Source organism: Manacus candei, unplaced genomic scaffold (assembly GCF_025592945.1).
Source record: "Manacus candei isolate 608988 ecotype Guabito, Panama unplaced genomic scaffold, ASM2559294v1 h1tg000031l, whole genome shotgun sequence".
NCBI classification, from domain to species: domain Eukaryota; kingdom Metazoa; phylum Chordata; class Aves; order Passeriformes; family Pipridae; genus Manacus; species Manacus candei.
In genome coordinates this window covers 787,670-805,353 of record NW_026138079.1, presented here as the reverse complement: position 1 = coordinate 805,353, position 17,684 = coordinate 787,670, and the positions used below count along the sequence as shown (strand labels likewise).

At 53.5% G+C, this 17,684-nt stretch overlaps 1 protein-coding gene and 2 long non-coding RNA genes across 6 annotated transcripts in view; 1 reads left to right on the top strand and 2 right to left on the bottom strand.

Annotated features, from left to right (window-relative positions):
* Positions 1-17,684, top strand: part of LOC127472701 (uncharacterized) — a 250,451-nt gene that overhangs the window by 132,692 nt on the left and 100,075 nt on the right. The gene's annotated exons all lie outside the window — the stretch shown is intronic.
* Positions 1-17,684, bottom strand: part of LOC127472700 (uncharacterized) — a 140,608-nt gene that overhangs the window by 60,662 nt on the left and 62,262 nt on the right. The window lies entirely within an intron of this gene.
* The window catches only part of IFNAR2 (interferon alpha and beta receptor subunit 2), an 81,379-nt gene that overhangs the window by 60,450 nt on the left and 3,245 nt on the right, over positions 1-17,684 (bottom strand). Inside the window, exon 1 of one of the 2 annotated variants that reach the window (XM_051791231.1) lies at positions 2,667-2,695. The exons of the other annotated variant lie outside the window; for it this stretch is intronic. The gene's annotated coding sequence lies outside the window, so the exon portion shown is untranslated. Of the gene's footprint in view, positions 1-2,666; positions 2,696-17,684 lie in introns of those variants that run through there. 2 annotated transcript variants of the gene reach the window in all.

Below are 17,684 nucleotides of genomic sequence, written 5' to 3'. Positions count from 1 at the left end.
TCCCAATATCCCATCTATCCCTGCCCTCTGCCAGTTTGAAGCCATTCCCCTTGTCCTGTCCCTCCAGCCCTTGGAAATAGTCTCTCTCCATCTTTCCTGGAGCCCCTTCAGGCCCTGCAAGGCCACATTCAGGTCACCCCAAAGCTTCTCCTCTCCAGGCTGAACAATCCCAGCTCTCCCAGCCTTTCCTCCCAGCAGAGCTGCTCCAGCCCTGGCATCCTCTTGGTTCCTGCTCTGGCCTCTCTCCAAACACAGCAACTGTGAAATCAGCCCAGGCTGGAATATCAGCTCCCTCCTGATCCCCAGCCCAGCCAAACTGGGGCTGTCCTGGGCTGTCCCCCCCCAGACCCCTGTCCAGCAGGGTTTGCTGCTCTCCCAGCCCCACGTGGAGCCCCCACAGCTGGGGCAGCTCCAGCCAGAGCTTTGTGACTCCACGAGCAAAGCCAGTCACGGGCTGTGAACCCTTCAGTGCCCCAGTCCTGGGGGAGAAGGAAACTCAGGGCTGGGAGCAGTGATCCCACACAGCCTCTGCTTGTGAGAGAGCCTGGACAGTGTGATCCTGGCGTGGCACCCCGGGAGGAGGGGACAGGGAGAGTCCCACAACACTGAGTGTCACACCCAGACCTGGGACACCTCCCTGGGATGGGAAAAACGGGGCAGTTTGGGACAGCAGCTTTTGTTGCCATCTGATCACAGCCTGGCTGTTCTCACTGACCCTTTGCCGTGGGCTTGGGGTGTTGTTTTGGTTTGGATTTTTTTTTTTTTTTGGTTGGTTGTTTTTTTCGTAGATTTTTTTTTTTTTTTAATACTTGAAAGAATTAAAAAGTACGGCTTCCATGAATAAATATAACTCTTAGCTCCATCTTATTAACTAAAAGCAATTTAGGGCTAAATACAGTGAATGTTAACAAAAAGCCAAGAATAGAAAATTGTTTAAGTGGCCAAAGAAACTTTCTCCCATTGTGATGCAAGCCAAGCTATGCCAGCTATATGTAAATGTATGCAGTGGGCTCTGTGCATGTGTCCACTTTGAAGTTGCCATCTGAATTTAATTCTGCCTTTGTGATTAAATCAGGCCATTACGTTTAATCTCACTTAATAGTAAGAAACGCTCTTTGTTGTTTTCTATAGGCAACATATTCTGCCCCTAACATATACAGCTTGGCATTCACACTTTACTATTAATCCCCGATGGCTGATAATTGCTTCATCTCCAAGTTCTCTGTCCAATTCACAAGGGAACTGATTGCAACTATTCTTCCCCTATACATTAATGCACTGTTTTGGTCTTACTCCTTTGGCTCAGTGAACCCTATCAAGCTGTCCACATTTTCTGGGCATGTGGGCGTATTGTAAGTTGTTAAATTAAATTCTGTGCTGACCCCCTAAACACCAGAATCTATTAGCACTGCAAGGTAGCTGATTGACAAGTGGGGCTACTTTGCCACTCCAAAAAAAAAGAAAAAAAAAACAACAAAAAAAAACCCCACCCTGACATAAAAATAATAAAAAAAAAAGTAAAAATAAAAAAAAAGCCAACCCGGGCTAACTGAGGCTGAATATTTTGTTCCCAGTGAAACTCTGAGCTCCTCTGCCTGCTGTGTCTCCACTTACAACTTCATTACTGCCGTGGGATCAGTCGTGTCACTGCCGTGGGATCGAGCCATTGATCTTACACATGTCAGGCAGGAAATTTCTGTGGGATAAAAAGACCAAGGATCTGGGACATGGCTTTGGTTTGCTTCACTCTGGAAGCCCGTGCAGGGGTTTTTTTTCCCCCAAGTACACTCAATTCAGGAGGCTGGTTTTTATGGGGTTCCTTTTTTCCTGTTTCTTTCTCCTTCCCAGGAGATGGGCCTAATTCCTTATGGCTGAGCTATGCCCAAGGAGCCTCTGACTGTCAGTATTTTATTTTGCCAGAAATGTAAAAAAAATAAACAACTCAGTGCAGATTCCAGCAGGGAGACAACTGGAGGAGACACTCGGACTCCCCAGGAACAAACATCAGCAGTTTGGGGTCCCTTTCCTTTACCAAAATCCTGCATTTAACAGATCCATAGGATTTAATCACAGAAGGATTAGACTGATACAGCAAAAAGCACAAGGAAACGGGGTTTTAGTTGGTTCCACCACAATTTGTGTTGTAACACCTTCCACGGCTGCTGCAACAACCTGTTATTACAGGAGTGACAAGTTCACAGAATCCCAGGATCCCTGGGGCTGGAAAAGCCCTCCCAGCCCATGGATCCCCCCTGTGCCCCATCCCCACCTTGTCCCCCAGCCCAGAGCACTGAGTGCCACGGCCAGGCCTTCCTGGGACACCTCCAGGGCTGGGCACTCCAAACCTCCCTGGGCAGCCCCTTGTTCCTGTTCCAGAGGGTTCTGGTGGTGTCTGGAATTCCTTCACTTGGATTTGTTTTCCCTGCACTGGTGAATTAAAACAGATCTCAAGTCGTCACACAAAGTTTTTGAGGTGCTGGTTTGGGCCACGTGGACAGTGAGGAAATCTGACATTTCACAGCAGTGACTTTTTTTAATTCTAGGGTTTTTTTTCATTTCACAGGTGTGGGAAGGCTGAAATCCATCATGGATCCACACAGACATCAATGCTATCCAATATGAACTTAAAATCACAGAATCCCAGAAGGGTTTGGGATGGAAGGGACCTCAAAGCCCATCCAGTGCCACCCCTGCCATGGGCAGGGACACCTTCCACCAGCCCAGGGTGCTCCAAGCCCCGTCCAACCTGGCCTGGGACACTTCCAGGGATCCAGGGGCAGCCACAGCTTCTCTGGGCAACCTGGGCCAGGGGCTGACCACCCTCCCAGGGAGAAATTCCTTCCCAATATCCCATCCAACTCCACCCAACTTGGCCTTGAATGGATCAAAGGAATGTTCTACCACTGCATGTGAGGCCCTGCTCCCCTGATCTGACATTCTCTAGAATCAGTTCCTAAGTTAAGTGCTATAAAAAAACCCTAATAAATGCTACCTTGACATCAGGGTTTTTTTTAATCTTCTTCCATAAGTCTAAAAATCTGGGGAGCAGAAGATAATCTCATCTTTTCATTTCCTTCCTCCTTTTCTCTTTCCTTGCAGTCCTTCAGTTCAGACCCAAATGCTTTGTTTGCTTCCTGTACATTTTTCTCCCATTTTGTTTGTTCAGGGAGGCTCCACACACGGGTGTCAATTGATCAGAGCAGGTCCTTTGTGATTTATCAGCCACTTCTGGGAAGGACAAAGCCAGTGGCACCCAGAGGGCCATAAATTCCTGCCTACATCAAGCACCAGCACAAGAGGGGCTTTTATTTTTTAATGTAGACGCAGCCCTAAAAGTTGTGGCTTGTATTTGTCCCAGAATGTCAGTGATTCCTCAAGTGTAGAGCCAGCTGTGTTTCCACACAGACTGCCTGTACAGTCTGTACACACTATTCCCATAACCAGGAATATGCTCTGGAGTTGAAGGATTTATTCAGAGAAATCAGATTTATTCAGCATTTATTTATTATTTTTATTTATTATTTATTAATAAATATTATTCATTATTATAAATATTATTTTTATTTATTTATTATTCAATATTTATTTATTATTAACTAATCACCTCCACTAGCTGTGTCTCTAAAACACTGATGCTTTTCACTTTCATCCTGTTTCAGCCCCTCTTTTGTGGGGGATTCCCTGGCTCCCTTGAGGTGTTTTGGTTCATTCATTCCCATTGCTGTGTCTCCTCTCACTGACAAAAGTCACTTTACTTTGCAAGATGCTGCCCACCCTGATCTTGCCCTGGGCAGGGGAATGGCCTCGTGGGGGCTGCAAACTCAGCTCAGAGCAGGAATCTGCCTCCCTGGGAGCAAAGGATTTTGTCCTGGTGGTTTCCAAGGGCTACTGTAGGGAAAACTGGTAGGGAATGAGATTAATGCTTTAATTAAATGAACAGGAAATCTGCTTTTTTTTTTTTCTATTTTTGTATTGCAACAAAGCCTTCAGAACTCCCACAGCCCCCCCAAAGTTGAATGCTGATTATTAAATCAATAATCTTATTAAGTCATCCATCCATCCAGGTAATTATCTAACTTTATTGAGATTTTTTCTGAACTGTGCCACGGCACTAAACTTCTTTACAGTACTTTGGCCCAGACAAAGCATCAGAGTGAGCCTTGGGAAGTCTGGCTTAGGTTTGGAGTTGCTTTTTCACTTTTCCTTGGAAGAGTCTCAGGTTAAATGTCATTAGGAAGCAATTTGGATGCTGGTAATTTGGGAAACACCCACGGAAAATTGATGTTTCTTTTGAAAACAATGGTAAAAAGTTGCTTCAAAGCTGCTGGCCAAAGAGATCTCAGAGTGAAGTGCGACCCCAGGAGCAGAACTGGCAGCAGTAGAGTCACAGATGAATTAAAAATTAATCATATTTATCCCCCCCTGTGCTTGAAGAGTAGTTCAGGTTCTGAAGTTCTCTCAGCCTGCCCTGCAGTTGCTTTGGGTTTGTTCTTAGAGAGAAGCAGGGGGATGATGACAGTCAGTCAAGACCCGACCCAAGACCCAGGAAATTTCAGAGGTCTCCTTGAAGTGCTGTTTCTCACCTTTGCAGGAGTTACAGAAACAAAATTATGCCAATTTTGAAAGGACTTTGAAATCCTTGCGTGCAAAATATGCAACAATTTTATCTTGTTAATAATAATAATAACAATAATAATAATAATAATAATAATAATAATAATAATAATAATAATAATAAATATTTGCAATGTTTTCATAATAAAACTCAGGGGTGATTTTGCTGTTGAAGTGGAGAACTGTGACAAAGAGCACCTGCTGGTGCAGGAGGGGCTGTGAGACCTGAGCAGGGACTCGATGGCAGGGGAGAGGCTCCCTCTGAGCTGGGCTTTGAAGAGCTGCCTTTCATTTCAAATTCACAGCCCGTGTCCCCGAGCCTTTTCCTCCCATTGCAGCAAAAGCCTCCCGATCAGCTCGCAGGCCCTTTATTGCTGGGAGTGCTGCAATGTGTGCACAGCTCTGAAAGCCCCCGGAGCTCCCCGGCCCGCCGATGTCCTGCCCATATCAAGTGTGCCCAGGCAGGCCCTGAATGCCTGGCAAGGCTCTCCCCGGGCTTGTTCAAGCTGCCCAACCTGCATCTCGCATCCTGCCACCACCCAAGTCGTACAATAACCATCTGGACTGGCCCTGGAGCTCCATTCAGGGCACGGGACAAAGTCACCGGTTCCTTTCCACAATCGCTGGCCCGGTGTGCGGAGCTGGTTGGGCTCCAGGCTGTTCCTGGAGGATCCCTCCTTCCCCTCCGGGCCTCCAGCACTACCTTTATTTATCCTCACGGATTCAAATGCAGAGCAACACCCCTCTCGTCCTGCTGCCATCCCCTGGCAGGTCCCAGCTGAGTTATCCCCCTGCTCTCCCTGCAAGTGCAGGAGCCGATGGTGGGACATCCCCCTGCCAGCTGACAGCGAGGGGCACTGCACCTTCAGCAGCTAAAGGTTAATGTTTATTATAGAATATGAAATATTACAGGGTTAGGACTGCAGAGCCACTGAGAGAAAAAGGAGGAGGAGCAGCTGAGGGCACTTGGCTGGTGCAGCTGGAGCAGAGGAGCCCCAGGGCAGAGCTCAGCGGGGGCTGCAGCTCCTCCCGAGGGGCAGCTCCGACCTCTGGGAGCAGGGACAGGAGCCAGGGAAGGGCTGGAGCTGGGACAGGGCAGGCTCAGGGTGGATCTCAGGACAAGGTTCTTCCCCCAGAGGGTGGTGGGCACTGCCCAGGCTCCCCAGGGCAGTGGGCACGGCCCCAAGGCTGCCAGAGCTCCAGGAGGGTTTGGACAACGCTCTGAGGGACAGGGGGGAGTGTTGGGGTTTCCAGAGGGAGATGCACATGGGTGGGTTTGAAGGACTCTCCCAAGTGCTCCTGCCTGGCAGTTTAAACCAAAGGGAGATCATTTCACCTGCAGCCTCATAACACACAAAATCCTTCTGAGAAGCAAATGCAGTGCCAGTGCTGCTGAGAGCAGAGCCGTTCATGGATCCTGAAAAACACACAGGTGAGGGACTGTCAGGGGCAGCCCTCAGCATCCCCTCCCCTCTTCCAAAAATCCCTCTTGCTCTGGTAAACAGTAAATTGGGGACTCCTCCCTCAGAAGCACTTTTACTGGTGGTTGAAGTGACAAAACCCATGAAGAGAAACTTCCCTGCCACTCCAGGAGGCAGAGGCAGAGCAAGGCTCGGGCTCCAGGGAGTTGTGCTTCCACTGTTCAGCACTTGTTTTGCAAACAGGAACATACTGCACATTCTCCTGGGGCTCCTCACCAAAACCTGTGCAGAAATTTAATGCAGAGGAAAAACTAATAAACATCCTGCAGGTGAGAGAAAACACGAGGGGAATCTCCCCTGGAAGCTGCTGGGCTTGAAGTTCCCAGGGATGCTCTTTTTCACAGAATCACGGGATGTTTGTGTTGGGAAGGACCTTAAAGACCATCCAGTTCCAACCCCCTGCCATGGGCAGGGACACCTCCCACCAGCCCAGGAACACACTGTCCATCTGGACAAACTGTCCACCTCGGGGGCAAACCTCCCTCTGACAGGAAAAGGAGGGCACTGGCACGAGGGAGAGCCTTGCACGGAACAAACTCTTCCCTTTTTGGGGTTCCTGGGCAGAGGAAGTGGCACCAGGACCTGTGGAGAAATGGGAGCTTTTTCCTTCTTGTCCCAGGTGAAGCCAGAGAGAGGGTGAAGATTTTAGGTCTTTCCTCATCCTCTTTTCATATTTCTCTGTTTCACACCCTGTTCACATCCACTTGTCCCTCAGCAGCACCCTGGGAGTCCCAGGCAGGGATTGGGGTCTCCTGCTCTGGGAGAAGAGCTCTGGGCATGCACACACCAATTTTCCTTCTCCCAGGGAATTAGAGGAGCACATGTACTGTGGTATTTTACAGTGGAAGTGCTGGGCTGACAGTTGGACTCGATGATCCTAAAAGGTCTCTTCCAGCTGAAGATTCTATGATTCTACAGCTCAATATAATGCTCAAAGCTGAAAAATTACTGCTTAGACTTCACAGAATCACAGAATATCCTGAGTTGGAAGGCACCCCAAGGATCATTGAAGTCCAACTCATGCTGCATTGCAGGCTTTTGATTGTTTTGGTGGGTCTTTTTTTCCCTCCTAGAAGGGTATTTTTCATCCCTGGTAAAAAAGAAAAAGAAGTACATTAAAACCCAAAAGTTTGAGTTATTGTTGCAAGAGTTCAATCCTGGTCGCCACCATCCCTTCCCTTTCTTTGCACCATTTCCCAGCTCCCCGAGAGGAAAGGAAACAATGAATGAAAGAAAGGCAGAAAAACCCTCCAAAAGAGAGCAGGGGTCCCCTCTGAGCCTCTCTGCCTGGCAGCTCCTGGCACGGGGTGGCCGTGGGCACGCAGCCGCTCCGCCGGCACAGACTTGGCACCGCCGGGCCGGGCCTGGCCCCTCTTTGTGTGCCAGTCACCTCCCGATTACTGCAGAGAAAGCCGTTTGTGGTGGGTGAAGGAATTGGCCACCCCATCAGACAGAAGGCAGAAGGGGGGAAAATAGGCAAGAAACAGGCAAATGAGTGCGGGGGGGGGGGGGAACGACCCCCGGAGGAAGCGGCACCGGCTGCTCCCATTCCTGGCTCAGCTCCTGCCTGGTGGGTTCTGGCTGCTCAGGAGCTGTGAGCCAGCCAGATCACAGCTCCAGCTCCAGCCCCCAGGGTCCTGCCAGCAGGGACACCCCCCGAGGGGGCCCTCTGCTTTTGGGGGGCCACTCACAGCTGCTGCTGAAGGGACTCTGCTCCCCCCTCGCTGTGCCGGGACCACGGTGGGTCTGTGGCACCCACACACACCCACAGAGCCACACACCCCACAGAGCCACACACCCACAGAGCCACACACCCCACAGAGCCACACACCCCTGACTCAATGCCTGGGCTCAGATCTGCTCTGCTGTGCTGGGGAACAGCTGGGAATGCAGCAGGACGGGCACAGCCCTGAGCTGACACGCTCTGGGGGGTTTAAGAGGGTGATGTACGTGGGAGTTGAGGTGATTTCCTGGTTTTTCTCCTGTTGTCAGACTAATAATCCATTTTCCACGTGCAGGCAGACGAGCACAGGGGCTGTGCAAAGGATGGACAGAGCAATTTCTAATTCAAACACAGATATTGCTTCAATGCAGCCACTGAAAAGCAAACTCAAATCTCAGTTTCAAAAAGTTCTGTTCAGCGAATATTTATTTTTTATTGGAGGCATCAGTAGTTTCTTGGGACGCTTCAGTAAAAAACACACATGAATAGCAGAAGCACAAATATCTCCCCTTGTATCAGCTGGCTGCACTCTGCTCCCCAAAGCACCCTAATGCAAAATGTATAGTTAGCCACAGTTTTAACTCACCGAAAATAAACGAGGACAACAAAGCTGGGGGGGGGGGGTTTCTTTGTCAAACAGCTTGAAATGAGCAATCAAACGCTCATTTTAACAACGTTACATGACAGAAAATGAGCGCAAAATAATATCTGGCCTTTCCCGCGGCGAAGTCCCGCCGGGGAGTGTGAAATCAGAGCCCCTTTCAGAGCCTTGGCTTCCTCACGAGAGCCAGGGACGCTCTCGGAGGTTTCTGGAGTCAGCAGCCGGAGCCAGGCGCTGTAGAGGGCTTACACCGGCCCGGTGCAAAGGGCCAATTTGCTCGGAGGGCTGTGCCCAGTGCCGAGCACAAAGCGCGATGTCCCGGCCGGCGGGGTTGGCAGCGGGAGCAGCCCCAGCCCGGCCCGGGACACGGACGGGGAGCGCTCCCGCCGGGGCTCCGGCGCTCCTTGGGTGTCCCGGCGGCTCCAAAGGGGCCCTTTCACAGCGACACACGGCCAAGAGCGGGCACGGAGAGCGGGGGGGAACAAAGGGGGCTCTGAAGTCATTTCCCCGCGCTCGGTCCAGCCATCCGGTTTCGCTCCCTGCCCATTGAGGGGGCAGAAAGCGGCAGGAAGAGCGGGGCTGAAAGGGAACAAACCGGCCCAATGGGCTGCGGGGAGGCAGCCAGGGCTCGGCTCCCATTCTCCCTGCCCAGAAAGGGATGAATGATTAATTAGAGGCGTCCAAAAGGTAATGGATGTGGCGGGCGGGCTCCTGGGCCAAGTTCCTCGAGCACCTGCGAAAACAGGAGGCGACGGGACACAAAGGCCCTCTGCCCCTTTATGGGAGCACAGAGGGGCTCTGTTCCCCCTTCACCTGGTCTGCTTTCTGCTGGCACAGCCTCCTTGCTGCCTGGAGGGAGCAGAGCCCTCCTTTCTGCAGAGAAGGGACTCAGAGCCATCCCAGATGCCAAAAGGTGATGGGGGGGTCTGGGATCCGGCCCTCAGTCCAGAGGATGCAGAGCTACCATGCCAGTTCTTTTCATCTCTGCAGAGCCTGGCAGCCAGGGCACAAGGGCACTGCATGCAGAGGTACCAGAGATGGGATTGCCAGAGGAACCTGGAGAGGATTAGACACTCGGATCCCACTGCAATTAAACACAGCCTGGCTGTTTGCCTCCCTCAGACACCTTGGAAAATCCCAGCCTGCCCTGTGGATCTGGCACAGCGCAGAGGAACCTGTTAAAGTGAAACACAAGTTGCATGTGGTGCAGAGTAAGGGCTTGGTTACTCCTGAATTAGGGTAAAAACATCTTTGTCTGTCTGGTTTTGTCAGTTTGAAAAATGTGCTGCCCAGGGGGCACTTCCCCAGGGGCAGACTGTGGGTAGCTCAGGTGGAGAGCAAGAAAAGGTGTTTTGTGTCCAGTTCTGGGCTCTCACAGTGATGCTGGGTAAGGAATTCACGTGGCAGGTTGGTGTGGTCACTGTGGAACTGCACCCTGCAGCTCTGACTGGTTCAGGGAGAGCCTCCCAGCAATGACAGGGCCTGCAAATCAGCAAGGAAGAACCTCAAGTGCTCAAGGCACTTTGTTAAATAGGATTTAGCTCCCTAGGTTGCTTAGGTTTTGCTGCTGAGTGGAATGACACCCAAATTCCCCTGTACATCCATCCCACACGTAGTCATTTGGGGGTGTGAGGAAGTGAAGGCCCTTTGGGAATCCCACTGGAGGAATAACAAGGAGATGCAATGAAGGCAGCAAAGCCCTTGCTGTGGAAAAGAGTCAGTGAAATGATTCCTGTGCCTTTTGGTGAAGAAGATTTGGCTGAACAGGGAAAGTGGACACACCAAACAGTGGGAATGACCAGCCTTGTGTTGCTGCAAGTGACACTGGGGTAGGCTCCTTTTAATAATTTCCCTCCTTCCCTTTCCATTAACCAGCCTGTTAATGCTCACAGAGGATCAACAGCAAGGCCAGGGTGTGTTTGGATACAGAGGTGCTGTTGTGGTGGAAAAGTTGCCCATCCATCCTGGTCTGGACACACCTTCCTTCACCAAACACCTCCTGCCACAGGAGCCTCTGGAGAACACAAGTGGAGGCATCAGCACAGCCAGTCTGACTTATTTCTGTGCAGGCAAAGCTGTGCAAAGCACACCTCACCCACAACCAACCAACCAATCATCTCAGAAATGAGATGAAAGCCACTCCGAATTTTTAGGCCCGCTCTGAATTTTTCAGCTCCCTGCAGGCCTGGAGTGGGGTGTGCAGTGAGAGTGGGTCACTGCACCCTCACAGTGAGGGGGCACCGCGGCACAGGAGCAGGGAAGGGCACTGTGGGCTCTGTGCCCGTGCCGTGTGGCTGTGAGAGCCACGGGTGTGTGCCGAGCATCGCCCTGCCTGTGCTGTGTGACTGTGAGAGCCCCCCGTGTGTGTGCCCAGCATTGCCCTGCCCGTGCCGTGTGGCTGTGAGAGCCACGGGTGTGTGCCCAGCATCGCCCTGCCTGTGCTGTGTGACTGTGAGAGCCTCCTGTGTGTGTGCCCAGCATTGCCCTGCCCGTGCTGTGTGACTGTGAGAGCCACGGGTGTGTGCCCAGCATCGCCCTGCCTGTGCTGTGTGACTGTGAGAGCCCTGCCCGTGCCGTGTGGCTGTGAGAGCCCCCCGTGTGTGTGCCCAGCATTGCCCTGCCCGTGCCGTGTGGCTGTGAGAGCCCCCCGTGTGTGTGCCCAGCATTGCCCTGCCCGTGCTGTGTGGCTGTGAGAGCCCCCCATGTGTGTGCCCAGCATTGCCCTGCCCGTGCCGTGTGGCTGTGAGAGCCCCCCGTGTGTCCCGAGCCCTGCCGATCCCGCCCGGCCCCGCCGAGCCGCGGCAGATGCTGGATGTTGGTGCTGGATGTTGGTGCTGGATGTTGGTGCTGTCTGTTGATGCTGGATGTTGGTGCTGGATGTTGGTGCTGGATGTTGCTGCTGGATGTTGGTGCTGGATGTTGGTGCTGTCTGTTGATGCTGGATGTTGGTGCTGGATGTTGATGTTGGTGCTGGATGTTGGTGCTGTCTGTTGATGCTGGATGTTGGTGCTGGATGTTGATGTTGGTGCTGGATGTTGCTGCTGGATGTTGGTGCTGTCTGTTGGTGCTGGATGTTGGTGCTGGATGTTGCTGCTGGATGTTGGTGCTGGATGTTGATGTTGGTGCTGGATGTTGGTGCTGGATGTTGCTGCTGGATGTTGGTGCTGGATGTTGATGTTGGTGCTGGATGTTGGTGCTGGATGTTGATGTTGGTGCTGGATGTTGGTGCTGTCTGTTGGTGCTGGATGTTGCTGCTGGATGTTGGTGCTGGATGTTGATGTTGCTGCTGGCTGTTGCTGCTGGCTGTTGGTGCCGTCTGTCAGTGCCGGGGCGCTGGCCCGGGGCGGGGGGCTGCCGGGGGGCTGCCGGGGGGCCCCTCGGTGGCCCGCTGGGCAGGAGCCGTCCCCGTCCCTGTGCGCGGCAGCAGCGGCGTGTCCGGGGCCTCCTCCCGGGCCGCCGGTGGATTCCCTGCCGCAGGGAGCGTGCGGCTGGAGCGGGGATGCTCCCCCGGCTCGCTTTCTCCAGATGGTTGCCGTGCCCGGCGAACAAAAGCCAGGACGGCGTGGCAGGAGCCCCACGGGAGCTCCCCCTGCATACAGAGCAGCCGGGGGCCGCGATCCGCCCCGGCACCGCTCCCGACGGGAGGAATCCCCTCCCTGGTGCTCCGGGGGGATGCTCAGCCGAGGGTGGGCCGGAGGCTCCCGGGCCGGGGGCGGTGGGGATTAACTCGCCGTCTGACCCGCCTCGCACGTTCCTTTGTCGGGACAAACACAACAGTTTTGTTTCCCGGGCCAGCAAACCTGGAAGAAGCCGGTTCGGCCTCTCCGCAGAGGTGTCTGGAGTGGGAGGGGTTCTGAGAGCGGGAGCAGGGGACCAAAACACAGACAGACAGCCTGTCCCTTTGCCTCTGCTCACAGCACCCAGAGCAGGGATTCCCTTGGGCACCTCCTGATCTGCTCTGCTCAGCTGCTCCTGCTGGAGCACTTCCAAAGTGCTAAAATGGCATTAAAACCATCAGTGTCCAAACCTTCACCTGGCTACGTGAATGCTCAGCTTCCCAGAGCTCCTGGAGCTGAGAAGGCTCAGGGGTGACCTGGTTATGGCCTTCTGGGGCCTGAAGGGACCCTGCAAGGAAGATGAAGAGAGACTTTGGACAAGGGCCTGGAGGGACAGGACAAGGGGGAATGGCTTCCCACTGCCAGAGGGCAGAGTTAGATGGGATATAGGTGAGAAATCCTTCCCTGTGAGCGTGGTGATGCCTTGGCCCAGGTTGCCCAGAGAAGCTGTGGCTGCCTCATCCCTGGAAGTGTCCAAGGCCAGGTTGGACGGGGCTTGGAGCAACCTGGGCTGGTGGAAGGTGTCCCTGCCCATGGCAGGGGGTGGGACACTGGATGGGCTTTAATGTCCCTTCCAACCCAAACCATTCTGTGATTCCATGATTCTTCACCTCCTGTGGCCCTTGCCCAGGGAGCTGAGTTGGGCAAGGAGAGCAAGGCCTGATTTTCACCAGTAACTTTGGAGCCAGGATGTTGTTTGGACCCTGCCTTTGCCACGGCCTCGAGCAGACCCCAGCTCTGAGGTCACTGCTGAAAACCTCAGAGCTGGAGGAAGATGAGAAAAGCTTTAGCCTGGTCCAAGGACACCAAGTAAATCCTTACCCTGGTCCTTCTGGCTGTGCCACAGACCAAAGGCAGAAAACCCCAGTGACAAAACCCAGGCACTGGAGTGGAGTTTGTCCCAGTGCAGAACTGCCCCTGGTTTCTGTGAGACAGGGATCCCTGGGGCCTCAGAGCTGCTCTGGACTTTGGGGTTGCTGCACTCCCGTGTGTGTGTGCAGGTCTGGGGGTCACAAAAGACATTCAAAATGCTGGAGCTCTTTAAAATAATGCAGAAGTATTGTTTTAGTGACAAAACTATTATTTAAATCCTGCCACAAGCTCAGTTGAATAACACCCACCTTGGAAAGGGTTTTCCAAGGCAGTATTCCCAGGATGGTCGCTGCCAGCAGGGTTTTCTCTGTCTCTCACTGCCCAGCACTGCTGGGATGGCAGAAATCCAAGCTGCTGCCAGCAGCCAGGCTGGGAACTGTCCCTTAGCTGGGAACTGTCCCTTAGCTGGGAACTGTCCCTTAGCTGGCCTGTGGTGGTTCCTGCGTGGCTTGGCTGTGCCTGGGGGGTGGGCAAAGGTGCCCAAATGGTGGGCAGGGGTGCCCATGATGTGGGCAGAGCTGCCTGTGGGGTGGGTAGAGCTGCCCAAATGCTGCCAGGGGCCCTGTCCCTCCGTGCCAGCCAAGGGCAGCCAAGTGCTGGGCAGCAGCACCGGGAACCTGCCAGGAAAAACACACCCCTGGGGTTTGTTTCTACCTGCTCTGAGCTGCTGGATCCAGACTCTGAGTCTGCTGCAGGAAAGCAGGTCCTTAATCCCACTAATTATCCCACCCAATTTTCCCAGGCAGGCCCCTGGTGCGGGGTGGGGCTGATATCCCTCCCCACCCACCTTCCAGGGGATGAGGTCTCCTTCTGGGCCCAAGTGAAGGCGTGGCTGGGGAGGTTTGGCATGACCTGCTTTGGGATGAAGCTCCCAGCATAAGGTACCACGGAAAATGAAGCTGCTGAGGTGCTGGAAGGGGAAGGCGGGGCTGGATTTGTGGATGTGCCTCCTGGGTGTTTTGGTGGGGCTGTGCTGCCCGTGTGGGACACACAGTGAAGGCTAAGACTGATTTTCCCTGAAGTATTTAGTGGTATCTGCAGATGTTCAGATGCTTGGACAGAATGTGGAGAAACACCATTTCCATGGAATCACACAAGGGTTTGGGTTAAAAGGGACCTTAAGGATCATCTTGTTCCATCCCTTGCCACGGGCACAGACACTTCCCACCAGCCCAGGTTGCTCCAAGCCCCATCCAGCCCGGCCTTGGACACTTCCAGGGATGGTCAGCATGTTCCATTTTCACCCTGCTCTGTCCTCAAACCCCACCTCTGAAGCTCCATCACTGCCTCCAGTCGGGAATCCTGCACTGGCTGATCTGACTCACCCTCTCAAACCCCTGCATTTTGCCCGAATCAGGCTTTGGCAAGAGGTGGGGGCTGAGCACAGGGACCTGGTGATGCCAGCGGAGCTCGGGCTGGGATTTAGGAACCTGGGCACCTCGGGGTGTCACTGGGGGCTCGTGAGCTGCAGGGACGAGGCAGCCCCAGCTCCCAGCACCCGGCTCCTGCTCCTCAGTTTTGGGTCTCCTCCACCCAGCCTCGCCCCGTGTAACCCGGGCACTGCCGGGCCGGGGCAGAGCGGGCCCGGAGCCTTCCCACGGCTGCCGAGCCCCTCTCGCAGTTGCAGGTGACGAGCCCCGAGCCGGAGCAGATGAGGAGTTTATGGGCTGTTAATAAACTGTAACCAATCGCTGAATGGCCGCGCCTTGTGTTCAAGCTGTTTGGGGCCACAGGTCCTTGGGAGAGCTTGCACTTGCTCTGCCTTTATTTCGACGTAGCAGGGACATGAAAGCGTGTGGCAGACTCTCGATGTTTGTTACAGTGAATAGACATATGTCCCTCACACTAGCACGGCGAATATCTAATTAAGTCGCACAATGCTGGCTTATACCCAGGGGCAGTCGCAAACAAGACGCTGTCACACTCTTAAGAACACAAACAAAATGAAAATTGCCTCTTTATACATTATAATGAATATGTTTTCAATGCATTAAAAGTTCATTTACTCCCAGGCTCTGTAGGACCGGGTGGATTTCAGCTAATATCATTTTTTTTTTTTCCAGAAGGGTGGGTTTGGGCAGGGTTAGGGACAGGTTTGGTGATGAAGCTCCGGAGCATTTTGCCAACAGACCTGAAAGAAGAAACGAATTCTTATTGTGTGTTTATGGTTTTGTCTCAGGCAAATCCTGCTCTTCAGACCCCCAGCTCAGGAGTGACTTCTCCCTTCTGCAGTACACGTGGATTTGTGTCTCCCTGCCTCCCATCTCCTCTCTTCCACACCAGGTTTTTCCGTTTTTGCAGGCAGGAGATGGTGGCCCTGATGCTGGATGGCTTTGGGGGTTGTCTCCTGCTCCTGCCAAGGTCTGTAAGCTCGTCTGGTGCTCCAGCAGCACCCAGGGGTGAGTCCTGATCTGGTGCAGCTTCTCCTGGGAACACCTTTAGGTGGCTGCTTCTTCCTTCTTCCTGCCCCAGCACTTCCAAGCCCTTGGAGCAGTGTAAAGGCTGCCTGGGGCACTGCAGCCTGCTCCTCTTCCCACCAGAGCTCCATTCCCATTTAAGGCACTTTGACACTTTTTCTGCATTTCTACAATTTACTTTCTAATGAAATTTGCAACAGTGACATGAGCAGAGTGTGCAGTGGGGAGAGCTGTGTGATCTGGGGTGATTCCCACAGGCCAGGTTAGGGAGCAATAAACCATTCACAGAATCGTGGAATCAGAGAATATCCTGTGCTGGGATAACCCTAACCCCATCCTGTGCTGGAAGGGACCCACAGGGATCATCCAGCCCAGCTCCTGGCCCTGCACAGACACCCCAGCAATCCCCCCATCCCTGAGAGCATTGTCCTGTTCCTGGCACTCTGGGATGTGTGATGGATGTGCCTGGGGAAAGTCCATCCCTTCCAGCTCTACCTCCACCAGAGCCAAGAGCCAGGACAGAGTCAGTCCCTGGGGGGCTGATTCCATATTTTAACCCACTTTTCCCCTACTTTAACCCCTCAGAGAGCCCTGGGGGCTGCTGCTAACAGGGGAGACTGACCAGAGACATGTTGGAGCTCCCTGCTTGTGGTCCCCAGGTCACACCAGACCGTCCCTCCACCACACAGACCAGCTTGGCACGGAGCACCTTGCCCTGCAGTATTCCCAGGGTGCTTTATAGGGAACAGCAGATTCCCTGAGCCACTTTCACACACTGAAACAGGAGCTGGATTTGAGGGAATTCTGGCTTAGGGCTCATGCAAGCTCAGCCTTGGGTGGCTTGAACTGCTCATCCTGGACAGTGAGGAGCAGGCAGGGAGGGTCCTGAGGGGGTAAATTCCTCCTCACAGCACCTCTGCTGGGGCCTGGCAGAGATACAGACCCTGCAGGGAAACCAAAACCATCCCAGTGAGCACAGGGAAGGGGCTGTGGCTACTCAGCCTCAGCTCTGACATCTCATGTAAAATCATGGAATGGTTTGGGTTGGGAGGGACCTTAAAGCTCATCCAGTCCCACCCCCTGCCGTGGGCAGGGACACCTTCCACCAGCCCAGGGTGCTCCAAGCCCCATCCAAGCTGGCCTGGGACACTTCCAGGGGTGGGGCAGCCACACTCTGGGCAGGTTAGAGAAGATCTCTCAAGAGCCCATCCATTTTTTTCCTCAGTGCAGCTCCTCTCCCTCTCCACCCCCTGCATTCTGTGCCTACTGTGTCTGAAGTTCTGACCAGGAAAAGGATTCCCCCCCTCCCTTTTGGGATGCTGGCCCTGGGCAAGGTCCCTCACCCTGCTCTTTGTGTGCCCTTTGTGCTGGATGCACCAGGGAGAGCTGGGAGCTGCTGAGAAACTGGGAGTATTCTGGCCTCTGCTTGGATCTTGGCACTGCCAGGCCTCCCCAGGTGTGGGCTGGGCAATGGCTGTGGCCAGAGGGGTGCTCTGTACAGAGGAAAGAAATCCTTCCATGTCCCTTGGCTGTGGCCAGAGGTGTGCTCTGTACAGAGGAAATCCTTCCATGTCCCTTGGCTGTGGCCAGAGGTGTGCTCTGTACAGAGGAAATCCTTCCATGTCCCTTGGCTGTGGCCAGAGGTGTGCTCAGCTCCCTGCACTGCCCAGGACAGAGGAAATCCTTCCATGTCCCTTGAGTGGCACTGAAGAGTGGAATTGTTGCTGCTGGGGAAGGAGCAGAGGGTGTGGGGAGGGAAACTTTGTGTGCTGCTCAGCACAGCCCCAGACGAGGGCTGAGCACTGGGGGGGCTGAACTCCCCCCTTGGAGGAGTTTCTCTCCCCCAGAACACACTGAGGGCTTTTGCCGCCCCAGCTCCGCTCTTTGGGAAGGGTCTGGAGCCTTCCCATCCCCCTGGGACACACAAATCCAGACTCCTTCCCTCAGGCACAGGCAGCCAAACCTTGCTGGGGTCCCTCAGGAGGAACAAAACAAGATCCCCCCCTCCCAAAACTCTGCTAATTTTCTACTCAAAAGGATTTTTCTTATAAAAGTGTCAAACACTGGGACTGCTTTTGCAGCACAACCAGATCCACACCCCAAAAAAAAAGGAATCGTGTGTTTTTCTGTTTTTTTTTC